We start from the raw sequence: 12,049 nt of genomic DNA on the forward strand, positions 1-12,049 counted from the left end.
GACTTGGCTTCACGGTGGGGTGGGGGGTGGCAGTTGTCCAGGTTTTCCAGGGACTGCCTCATTTAACATCTAAGGTCTCTGCACAAAGCTTGCTCATTCCTTGCTTTACAGGCAGACCTTCAAAATGCCAACCTCGCCAGCGGTTGTGGCGCACACCTTTAATCCCAGCACTCGGGAGAGGCAGGCGGATCTCTGTGAGTTCGAGGCCAGCCTGGGCTACAAAGAGAGATCCAGGAAAGGCGCAAAGCTATACAGAGAAACCCTGTCTCAAAAAAAAAAAAAAAAAAAAAAAAGCAACTCTTTAGTGCATACCTGACTTGCTCCTTTTCCTTGGCACACTGTGTCTGCATCCCTGCAAGGGTCTCCACTCCACCTTTCATAGCTTAACATAAGGCAGGAGCATCCAGATCTGAGTCCCCTACACCTAAGCTAATAGGGGTTGACATTCATCCCTTGGGAGGCTGAGGTGGAAAGGATTCCTGTGCCAATATAATGAGTTCCAGGACAGACAGGGCTATAAATTAATTTATACTTCTTTCTTTTTAAAAAAGTATTTATTGTGTATATGTCTATGCACCATTGCATGAATGTGGAGTTCAGAGGCCAACTTGTAGCAGTGAGTTCTCTCCTTCCATCAAGGGGTCCTGGGGATCGAACTCAGGTTATCCACTTGGCAGCAAGCGCCTTTACCCACTGAGCTATTTTTGGTTCCTCCTCCTCCTGATCACCACCATCTCTCCAGCTCTTTCTATTAGACATGGTTTCCAGCAACCCAAGCTGGCCTTGAAAGCTTTAGCTGAGGATTTGTATTTCTGATCCTCCTGCCTCTACTTCCTGAGTACTGGGATTACTGGCACACACCACCACACCCAGTTAAATTAGTGCTGGGGATTGAATCTAGGACTCCGTGCATGCTAGGCAAGCAAGCGCTCTACCTACACTCCAAACCCATAAATTCACTGTATAAATTTACTCATAAATATCTTTACATGATTTAGAAATCTGCTGAAATAGCTTGAACTAATGTTAAAAGTCTTTTACTTACAACTTTTATGATAAACTTCAATTATACTTTTTCTTTTGTTCTTTCTCTTGCAGTCCTAGGGACCTTATGGTATCCCAGGACCTCATACAGTCAGGCAGACACCTTACATTGAGCTGCACCACAGCCTCATTTAGAGTGTGTGTGAGAGAGAGAGATCCTGCTCATTACGAGATCTCAGCTCCCTAGGTAGCTGAGGATGACCTTGAACTTTTGATTGCCTGGCCTCCAGCTCTCAAGTCCTGGAGTTATGGATATGAGTCTGCCAGCAGTGGTGCACACTCGGGAGGCAGAAGCAGGAGGATCTGTGAGTCCCAGGCCAGCCTGGTCTACAGAGCGAGTTCCAGGACAGCCGGGCTGCACAGAGAAACCCTGTCTCGGAAGGAAGGAAAGGAGGGAGAAAAGGAAGGAGGGAAGGGAGGCCAGGGATATACCATAGTTGTAGATAACTTGTCTAACATACGCAAGACCATGAGTTCAATTCCCAGCACCACATGGGCTTGGTAGTACATACTTGTTTGTTTTTTTTTTTTAAATTGTTGTTCTTGTTTTGTTTTTCAAAACAGGGTTTCTCTGTGCAGCCCTGGTTGTCCTGGAACTTGCTCCTGGAACCAGGCTGGCCTTGAACTCACAGAGATCTGCCTGATTCTGCCTCCTAAGCGCTGGGATTATAGGTGGGCACCACCACTGCCCAGCAGGCCCCTCATTTATAATTTTAATATATTTGCTATTCTTTCTCTTTCACAAGACAAAGTGTTGTTGCCCTGTCACCTAAGGCTGCCCTGAAGTTGGTTTGTGGTGGGTGGTCCTCTTGCCTCAGTTTCCCCGTGTGCACCACCACACTCAATCATTTCTCTCTTGGTGTTTGATTTTGTTTATTGAGATAAGGATCAATTTGCAGCTTTGTCTGGTCTGGAATGCCCAGCATAGCCCAGATATCACTGAGCTTCTCACCTGCCCTGTTCTCTCCCAAGTGCTAGAGTTCCAAGCTTGAGCCACACTGCCCTGCTAAAGCGGTAGCCCAGGCTGGCCTCAAGTTCTTATCCTCTTTTCTCATCCTCATCAGCTTTTGTCTCTTAGCACAAGCCAACGTGGCTGACGCTGCACTTACTTATGAATCTCCAGTACTGTTAATTTGTTTATCCATAAAGCATAACCATGTCACTCTGGTGCTGGGGCCTTTTCACAGTCCTGCAAAGGCCCTGGAGTTCAAAAAAGAGCAATTTTTCATCCGTTGCCGATGTCTTCCTCTCCACCAGGTGCTGTATTATAAAATTACATTTTCTTTTCCTTTCTTTCTTTCCTTCTTTCTTTCTTTTAAACTTTTTTTTGTTATTTATTTATTATGTACACAGAAGAGGTTGCCAATCTTATTCAGATGTTGTAGCCACCATGTGGGTGCTGGGAATTGAACTCAAGACCTCTCGAAGAGCATTGGTGCTCTTAACCTCTGAGCATCTCTCCAGCCCCTCTTTCTTTCTTTCTTCCTTCCTTTCTTTCGTTCTCTCTTCTTCTTCTTCCTTCCTTCCTTCCTTCCTTCCTTCCTGTCTTTCTTTCTTTCTTTTTCTCTCTTTTCTTCTTCCTCCTCTTCCTCTTTTCCTGTTCTCTCTCGCTTCTTTTCTTCTTTATATGTGTATATTTTTAAATTAAGTTGAATTGTGTGTAGGTTTTCTTTATTATTATTACTGATTTTAGGATTGTAATGATACAGTGCACAGGTCTTGGTGGTGGAGCCAAGGTGCCCCGCAGCGAGGGAGGCAGAGATGCCATGCAGACCTGGGGGCAGGCTGTGGTGTGGTACCTTGGAAAGTCATTCATACCTTGGGCTCAGTATCCATGTAGAAAGAATGAGAGAGAGAGAGAGAGAGAGAGAGAGAGAGAGAGAGAGAGAGAGAGAAGAGAAGAGAAGAGAAGAGAAGAGAAGAGAAGAGAAGAGAAGAGGAGAGGAGAGGAGAGGGAGAAAGAGAACAGGAAGGAAACAGGGAAAGCAGAGATGTTCACACCTCATGGTGGGGAAGGGAAGAGGAAGAAGAAGGGAGGTTTTTTGGGGGGGGTTGTCTTGGTTTTTCGAGACAGGGTTTCTCTGTAGTTTTGGTGCTTTTTCTGGAACTCACGCTATAGTCCAGGCTGGCCTAGAACTCACAGAAATCCATCTGCCTCTGCCTCCTGAGTGGCCACCACCACCCAGCGGTTTTTTTTTTTTTTGTTTTTTTGTTTTTTTTCTTAAAAGAGGATTTAACTCAGGCACAGGGATGGCCCTCAAGGGGCGGGCCAGAATGCCAACAAGGACACTTTTAAACGTCCTTTCTGTGTAACCTGAAAGACAATGAATGAACTTGGAGGACTCTCATGTCCGCTGGCCTCACACTGAGACACTTCTGCCAGACTGCATCTCTCCAGGCTTTGCAGAGTTCATGCTCGAATAAATCTCTGGCCATGCTGGCCACAGCAGCAAGGCTGTAGAGACTCACTGTTTCCAAGCTGTGACCTCCACGCTGTGCTAACAGCCGAGTTTTGAGCACGCAGAGAGAATTGCTCCTGGGGTTGAGGGAAGCCACAAGGACACCAGTCAGCAGCAGTGTGAGTGGAGCCTCTAGCTAGGAGAACCTGAATGAAGGATGTCGTCACAGGAGCCAGGGGTGGGGAGAGTCTTGAGAGAGACAGTTTGTCAAACACGGCAGTAAGATTGACACCATGAGGACATAGGACAGACCAGAAACCACTTGGATTGCCAGAGCTTAGTCTCAGAATGCGATTGCTGCCTGACGGTCTTTGGTAGCAAACACCAAAAGCCAGCATCTGTGGCAGAGGCATCTCTTCAAGGAGTTACTGGAATTTCTCTGTCCCCAGGAGCTGCGTCTTTTCACTTGAGCTCCAGAAAATCATCCCAGGCATTTCAAACATCTACCCAACTCCCTTAATCTGTTAGTGTTGGGATAGAGGAAGAAAACAATCATTTGACTTCCCGTAAGGTTCCTTTTGCCAGCCCAGTGATAAGAATGAACTTTTTTTTTTTTTTAAACCCCATTAGCTTTGGAGCGGGAATGGAAAGGTATAATGAGGTAGATAGACTCCAGGCAGGAATCACAGGGGCAACCTCCACCCATTTGGAAGAAAGCAGAAACTCGAAACCTGGAGTCAGGATTTCTCGACTCTGGCTCAATGACACTGTTGGTAGTTCTTTGCTGGAGGTTGTTAGTTCCGTGCATTCTAGATGTTCACAGCCTCTGGCCTCTGCCTACTAGACGACAATAGCAGTCGGTGTCCTCCAGTGTGACAGCCAATAAGGCCTCTAGATGTTTCCAAATGTCCCCTGGGAACAGTTGTCCCCTCCCTCTTTGTTCTACCTGTATGAAGCCTCAAGTCAGCTATTTCCTTCTCTCTCTCTCTCTCTCTCTCTCTCTCTCTCTCTCTCTCTCTGGCAGTGTTAGATAGGACCTGACCCATGCTGGGCAAACACTCAGCTGTAACCCAGCTAGACGGTGTTAACTTAGGTAAAGGGCAGGTCTGGAATGTCAGAGGCCCTGGGTTTGACCCTCAGCAATGCCTATACTGGGGTGGTAGAGGCACACAGATCTCTAATCTCAGCCACTTCAGAGGGATAAACTGGAGGATTAAGAGTCCAAGTTTAGCCAAGTGGGAGCACTAGGGAGGCAGAGGCAGGCAGATCTCTGAGTTCGAGGCCAGCCTGGTCTACAGAGGGAGTTTCTGGACAGCCAGGACTACACAGAAAAACCCTCTCCAAAACAAAACAGAAAACGAAAGACTCCAAGTTTATCCCTGGCCTCAGCCAGCCTGAAGCCCACCTAGGCTACATTAGACCCCTGTCTCCGAAAAATATTTAGAGTTTTGTGTTTGTTTTTGTTTTTCAGTGGGGGGGTAATCAGGGAGGGGAAGTGAACTTGGGGCTTCCCTCTCAAGTGCTAGGCAATTGTTATATCACCAAACCACACCATCAATTTGGGTAGTAATTTTTTCTTTTTCCTTTTGAGGCAGGCTCTGGAGTAGCTTAGACTAGCCTCACATTTACTGTATAGTTTAGGATGATCTTGAATCCCACGATCCCCCTGTGTTTGCCTCCCTAGTGCTGGGAATTTACACCTTGCCAAGTGGGCACACCCCCCCCCCCCCCCCCCCGCGCTTTTGTTTTGAGGCAGGGTTTCCCTGTGTAGCCCTTGCTGTCCTGGGGCTCTCTCTGTAGACCAGGCTGACTTGGATCCACTCAGGGATCCATCTATCTCTGCCTCTCAAATGTCTAGATTAAAGGTATGAGCCACCACACCCGGCTGACAAGTCTTTTAAAAACATTTTAAAGCTGGGCGGCGGTGGCGGCGCATACCTTTAATCCCAGCACTCTGGGAGGCAGAGGCAGGTGGATCTCAGTGAGTTCGAGGCCAGCCTTGTCTACAGAGTGAGATCTAGGAAAGGCACAAAGCTACACAGAGAAACCCTGTCTCGAAAAAAAACGAACAAAAACAAAACAAAACAAAAACATTTTAAAACTTTCTTTTTAACAGCTGGAGGTTGGATGAAAGGCTTTAGCAAATACACTGTTTTGTGGGAGCCGGGGATGCGGCTGAGTTGGTAGAGACCTTAGCATGTACAAAGCCCTGGGCTCTCTCCGCAGCACTGCACAATGCAGGTGTGGTGGTGACACATGTCTGTAATTCCAGCTCTCACTCGGGAGGTGGAGGCGAGGGAAGAAGAGCTCAAGGTCATCCTTGGCTGTACTGCAAGTTTGAGATCAGCATGGCACACCTGAGATCCTGTCTCAAAAGGTGTGGGGAAAGCAGCGGGGAGTGGTCCATGGTTAATAGTGCTTCCTGCTCTTCCAGAGGACCCCAGTTTGGTCCCTAGCACTTACATTGGGTGGAGCCAGACCATTCATCGATATGGGTGTGGTGCTATGTGCCCATTATTCCAGCACTGAGAAGCTGAGGCAGGAGGATTGACACAAGTTCAAGGCAAGCCTGATCTGTATTGTGACTCCCAGGTCAGCCTGGAACTACATAGTGAGATACTCAAATCAAAACAACAACAAAACACTTTTAAGACTCCTACAGCCTCACCACCTCTTACGCCTTTATATTGGTTATTCGGCTTTAGTATAGGACTCTGATGAGTGAGGAGATCCCAGTCAGACTAATTTAATCACTTATTTGTTATACTAGATCATGTTGCTATGTGTTTTTCTGAAATGCAAGTTTTCATTGACAAAAAGCAGTCTAGTTTATCCAATCAAAGTCTAGTTCATCCAATCAAAGTCAGTTTTATTCATATGAGTATTTTGCCTATGTGTATGTCTGTATACCATGAATATGTCTGGTACTCACAGAGGTCTGAAGAGGGCATGGGGTCTTCTGGAACTGGAGTCCTAGCCCATTGTAAGTCACCATGTGGGTGCTGAGAATCAAACCCAATCCTAAGCAAAAATAGCAAGTGCTCTTAACCACTGGGCCATCTCTCCAGACTCCCTCCTTTCCCCTTTTTCTATTTAGACAGGATCTCAGTAATATCTCACAATGGCTTGGAACTCACTATGTAGCCTAGAACTTACCAGTGTTCCTGCCTCGGCCTCCCACATGCCTTTACACTTCTTTGTAAATGTGCATCTCACCACCCCCAATTGTATCCACTTGAATGAACAATAACGGAGGAGAGTATGTTTCGCTGCTTCTACAGTGATGTCTCAAACAACTTCTGTAGATTTTAAAATGTACTTCCAGGAGAGAGGGCAACGGGGGAGGATGGGGAGCAAGGTACAATAACGTATATATATTGAAACATTGTAAGGAAACCCATTCATTTATGTACCAACTAAAATTTTAACCTAAAAAATAAAAACTAAAGGTCAGGGCTGGACATGGGGGCATATGCCTTTAATCCCAGCACTCTGGAGGCAGAGTTAAGCATATCTTTGTGAGTTCGAGGCCAGCTAAGGATCCTATCAAAACGAAACTGGGCTGAGATGGCTCAGCCGTGTAGAACACTTGCCACTAACAGAGGGCCAGAGTTAGCACCCGCATGAGGGGTTCACTCCAGATCCAAGGGATCCAATGCCTCTTTCTGACCTCTGTGGATGCCTGTACACACACATGCATATGTACACACATGCCCACACTCAATAAATAAATATGTATCTTTGAAAATAATATAAAAATAAGCAAGCGTCATCCATCTCCCTCCATTCCCACTGCCCTCAAAAATATGTACTTCAAAAAACTGATGTTGACTAGGAAAAAAAAAAGCCAACCACCCACCCAACCAACCAAATGAACAAACATTTTCCCTTCCCCACCCTCACCAGAAATTCCTAGTCATAAAGCTGGCATGGTGTTTGACAGAATTCAGGAGGGGGAGGTGGAGGCAGGAAATTCAGGAGTTCCAGGCCAGTCTGGGTTATATAAAACTCTGTACCCCCACCCCTCAAAAACCTCCACAAAAACTGAGAGTATCAGCATTTTTCAAGATTAAAAATTATATAACCATTAGATCCACAGCTCATGTGGTGGTTTCAATGTTTTCTCCTTTAATTCACAGATGTGCCAGTGTTTGAATTGCCATTGGAATGAGCTTTACAAATGGAGTGAAGCAGACTGGCTTTTGCCATATTCAGTGTGGAAAATTTTCTTATTAAATATCTCAATTTGACAGCTGAATAGCCAAATGCATGGCTTTTTGTCTAACTTATCTCTGTTTTGTGTGTGTTGTTGTTATTGTTTTGATTTTTTTGTTTTTTTGTTTTCCTGTGATCTGGTTGTTTTCGCTGTGGTTTTTCAAGGCAAGGTCTCACTATGTAACCCTGGCTGGCCTTGAACTCACATAGACCCATCAGCTTCAGCTTCAAGTGCTGGAACTAAAGGCATGGACCACCATGCCCAACTGATCTGCATTTTGACGACTGTGTTCTTCAGCGGGGACTTACACCATGCCTGAGTTAGTTACCGCTGAATTGTGAACTAGTTACTCTAGAAGCACATTGATAATCCTTTTAACCTTTTAAATGACTATTTATTTAGCTGGGTGGTGGTGGCACATGCTTTTAATCCCATCAGGAGGCAGAGGCAGGCAGATCTCTGTGAGTTTTGAGACCAGTCTGGTCTACAGAGCAAGTTCCAGGATAGCCAGGGCTACACAGAGAAACTCTGTCTCCAATATCCAAAAAGCTAAAACAATTAAATGATCATTTATTTAAGATAGAGTCTTATGTAGCCCCGGGGTAGCCTTGAACTTGCAACATACAGCAGAGGCAGGCCTTGAAATCCTGATTCCTTTGCTTCTGACTATGGAGTGCCAGTATCCAGCTTTGTGCCTATAAAGTACAGAGAAGGCATGGATTCCCTGGAACTAGAGTTACAGGCAGTGGTGAACCATCTGATGTGGGTGTTGGGAATTAAACTTGGGTCCTCTGGAAGAATGGTAAACACCCTTAACCAATGGGCAATCCCTCCAGCCCTTGTTTGTTTTGAGACAGAGTCTCACTCTGTAGCTTTGAGTGTCAGGATTATGGGTAGGGGCTACATTGCCTGACATAATCCTTAACTTCAGAATGGGTTTTGAACTGGGCGCTGCAGCTCCATGGAGTACTTGCCTACATGTTTAAGGCCCAGGAATAGAAACACACACAAAAGCTTTTGAAAACAAATGATTCCAGGTTACAGAAACAATTTTCAGAGTGTGGTTCCATTGTTTTAACCTCTACATAAAAGACTTTACAAAAAACAATTTGGTAACAGGGTGTGGTGGCTCATACCTATAATTCCAGAATTCAAAAACTAAAGCAAGAAAAATGTCTCAAGTTTGAGGCCAGCTTGGGCTTCATAGTGAGTTCCAGGCCAGCTTGAACTACAGCATGAAACACTGTCTTAAAAAAAATAATCCTTGGCTGGAGAAATGGCTCAGGGGTTAAGAGCACTGACTCTTCTTCCAGAGGACATAGAGCCCTTCGGCAGATCCCAGACCCACTTGCGGATACCCCAGAGCACCAAGACACTAAAAACAAGAAAAAATCTAATCCTTGACTTTAGGTGTTGATGCACACCTTTAATCCCAGCACTCCAGAGGAGTGATGACTGTTCCGGCTTCAGGCAGCATTGGTCTGTAGTGTTGAGTAACCAGCGACACCCAAGGCTTAACAAGAGAACCCTGCTTAAAAAACACCCCTACGCACCACCACCACCACCACCACCACTAATAATAATAATAATAATAATAATAATAATAACAGTAATAATAATAATAATAGTCTTACCCAGACTTGGTGGTCCACACCTTTGATCCTAAGCTGAGGAGACAGGGGCTGGTGTACCTCTATGAGCTTGAGGATAGCCAGAGCTATATAGTGAGACCCTGTCTCAAACAACAAAAAATCCTTAGTTGGGTGTGGTGGCACACACCTTTAATCCCAGCACTCTGAATTCAGGGCCAATTCTGGAGTTCTAGGCCTGCCAATGCTACAGAGTGAGACACACCTCCCCCCACCTCAAAGACACCTTAAAAAAAAAGAAAGAAAGAAAGAAAGAAAGAAAGAAAGAAAGAAAGAAAGAAAGAAAGAAAGAAAGAAAGAAAGAAAAAAAGAAAGAAAGAAAAGCCCCAAGCAAGCAAGCAAATACCAAAAACAAACAAAACCCAAAACCATTTGAGGTGGGAGAATCTCTCAGTGGTCATTCACTGAGTCATTCAAGTACTGCCCCTTCCTCTCAAAAAAGAGAAAGGCTTAGGTGGGTGCCGAGAGGTAGCTGGGATGACAGGGTTTAGAGGGGATTCTGGGTAGGGTTTTTTGTCCCTAAGGGTGGAGCTAAATTAGCCTGGCTACATAAAAGCTAGCCTCTTCTTGGTTCTTAGGCCAGTAGCTCACCAGTGGCTTCCAGCTCCTCAGCGGTTCCCAGCTCAGGCTCCCAGCTCTTCCGTTGTTCCAAGTTGTCCTCTTCCCAGGTATGAAAGCTGCTGTGGGGTCTCAGGGTTACAGCAGTGGTCTCTGGGGAAGTGGGGGAAGGTCTGTGAAATGTTGGAGGCAGGCCCGGGGAAGGTGGTCCTGTTTCCCAACTCTGACGGCTCTGTATATGTTGGTGAGTACCTTCGCTTGGTGTAATAGGGTGTTCCTATAACCCACCCCTCAAGGCAGCCTGCTGGAGAACTAGGGAAGGGTCACGTGGATCCCTGCCTAGGCCTGTGGGAAGTTGGCTCTTAAGGGCCTGGCTCGTGCCTAGACACAGATGCTGTGTTGAAACTTGGGGTAGAACATGAACATGTTATCTGCAAATGGAGGTAAAAATCACCAGATAATTTAACAGCGCGTGTGTGGCCTGAATGGTTCCAGTGTGAAAAGTACAGGGTTCTGGCATCCTGGTTGGTTGTGTGGTGCAGGGATTCCCCAGCAGCAGGGGGATGGCTCCAGGCTCCCGGGTGGCTGAAGATTAAAGAGACTCAACCCAAAGCCCAGGGCTTAGCCAGCCTCAACTCCTGTCGCTCCATCTTTGGAAAATATGGTTTCTGGGTAGATTGCCTCTGCTCGGCAGGAGGTCTTCGCCCTCTTTCAGGCAAAGAAGGGTTGGTTGTTGGAGAGAGATGGGGCTCCTGCATGGCTTGGCATCTTGGCTCAGTTAATGATCACTTTGCTGTTCTTACCTCTGGGGATGAAGGCTGGGAGGGAAGTAATGATCTTTAGGGTAGCTGTGGGGCTGACACCTCCTTTGGAAGGAAGGGACCCACAGAGCCTGTTAATGCAGCAGAGGGTCCCTCTATGTACAGGGCTCCAACTCCATAAAAGATGGGAAGGAGGGGGAAAGGGGAAGGCACAACTCTATCAGCAGGACTGTGAAGTACAGCGAATGTGTATTTGGGGGTCCAGTCCCTTCAGAATCTTTAGTGACAAGCTGTCAGAGCAACAGTGGCCATGCCTGAAGCAAACATTTGGAAGGCAGAGGAAGGAGGTTCAGTAGCTCAAAGGTTATCCTTGGCTACAGAGAGAGTTCCAGGCCAGCCTGGGGTACATGAGACCCTCAAAATGATAATGGTGTCGGGGATTGCTCAATTGGCAGTGTATGCCTAGCATGCATGAACACCCTGAGTTTGAGCTACATAAACTAGGCATGATGGTACACACTGTAATCCTAGCAGCCTGTAATCAATCCCCATACTTGATTTCAATTCCAAGAATGGAGGAGGTAGGGAAATCAGAAGTTCAGGATTATCTTTTACTTTCAAGAAAGTTCAGTCTGGGCTACACTAGACCCTATCCCAAACAAAACTCAGAGCCAAATTTGGTGGCACACACTTTTTTTTTTTGGTTTTTCCAGACAGGGTTTCTCTGTGTAGCTTTGCGCCTTTTTCCTGGAACTCACTTGGTAGCCCAGGCTGGCCTCGAACTCACAGAGATCCGCCTGGCTCTGCCTACCGAGTGCTGGGATTATAGGCGTGCGCCACCACCGCCCGGCTGCACACACCTTTAATCCAGCACTTGGGAGGCAGAGGCAGCACCCAAGTTCCAGGACATCACCAAAGTTACACAGAGAAAGAAACTCTGTCTCTGAAAAAGAAAACAAAAATGCTTCAGGGCAGGGTTTGTTCTCTACTTAGCCTTAAGCTCCCCACATTTCTTTCTATACATACCTATCTCTATTCTATCTTATCTTTTCTTTTTCTTCCCTCCCCTTTCCTTTCTTTTCCCTTTTTCCTCCTTCCTTCCCTCCCTCGCTCCCTATGTGTGTAGTACAAGGAGCAAAAACTACACCAGTAAGCCTACACCATCAGCCTCTTTTGCCTACTCAGAGGCAGTTTCCGTTGTCCAGGCTGGGCTCTCATTTACTCTGTAGCCCAGGCAGGTCTTGCACTTTGATCCTCTTGGCTCAGTCTTCTGTGTAGTTTGGATTATATATAGTCCTGCATTATCAGGTTGAGATTCATCAAAGTAAACACCACTGATTACTCACGGGCATTAGCTACTCAGAAGGACCTGTGAGTCGGAAACTCAACCTTAAGGAGCTCATGGTCTGTGGGAAATGGAGA

The sequence above is a fragment of the Peromyscus leucopus genome, chromosome 10 (genome assembly GCF_004664715.2).
Source record: "Peromyscus leucopus breed LL Stock chromosome 10, UCI_PerLeu_2.1, whole genome shotgun sequence".
In the NCBI taxonomy this organism is placed as follows: domain Eukaryota; kingdom Metazoa; phylum Chordata; class Mammalia; order Rodentia; family Cricetidae; genus Peromyscus; species Peromyscus leucopus.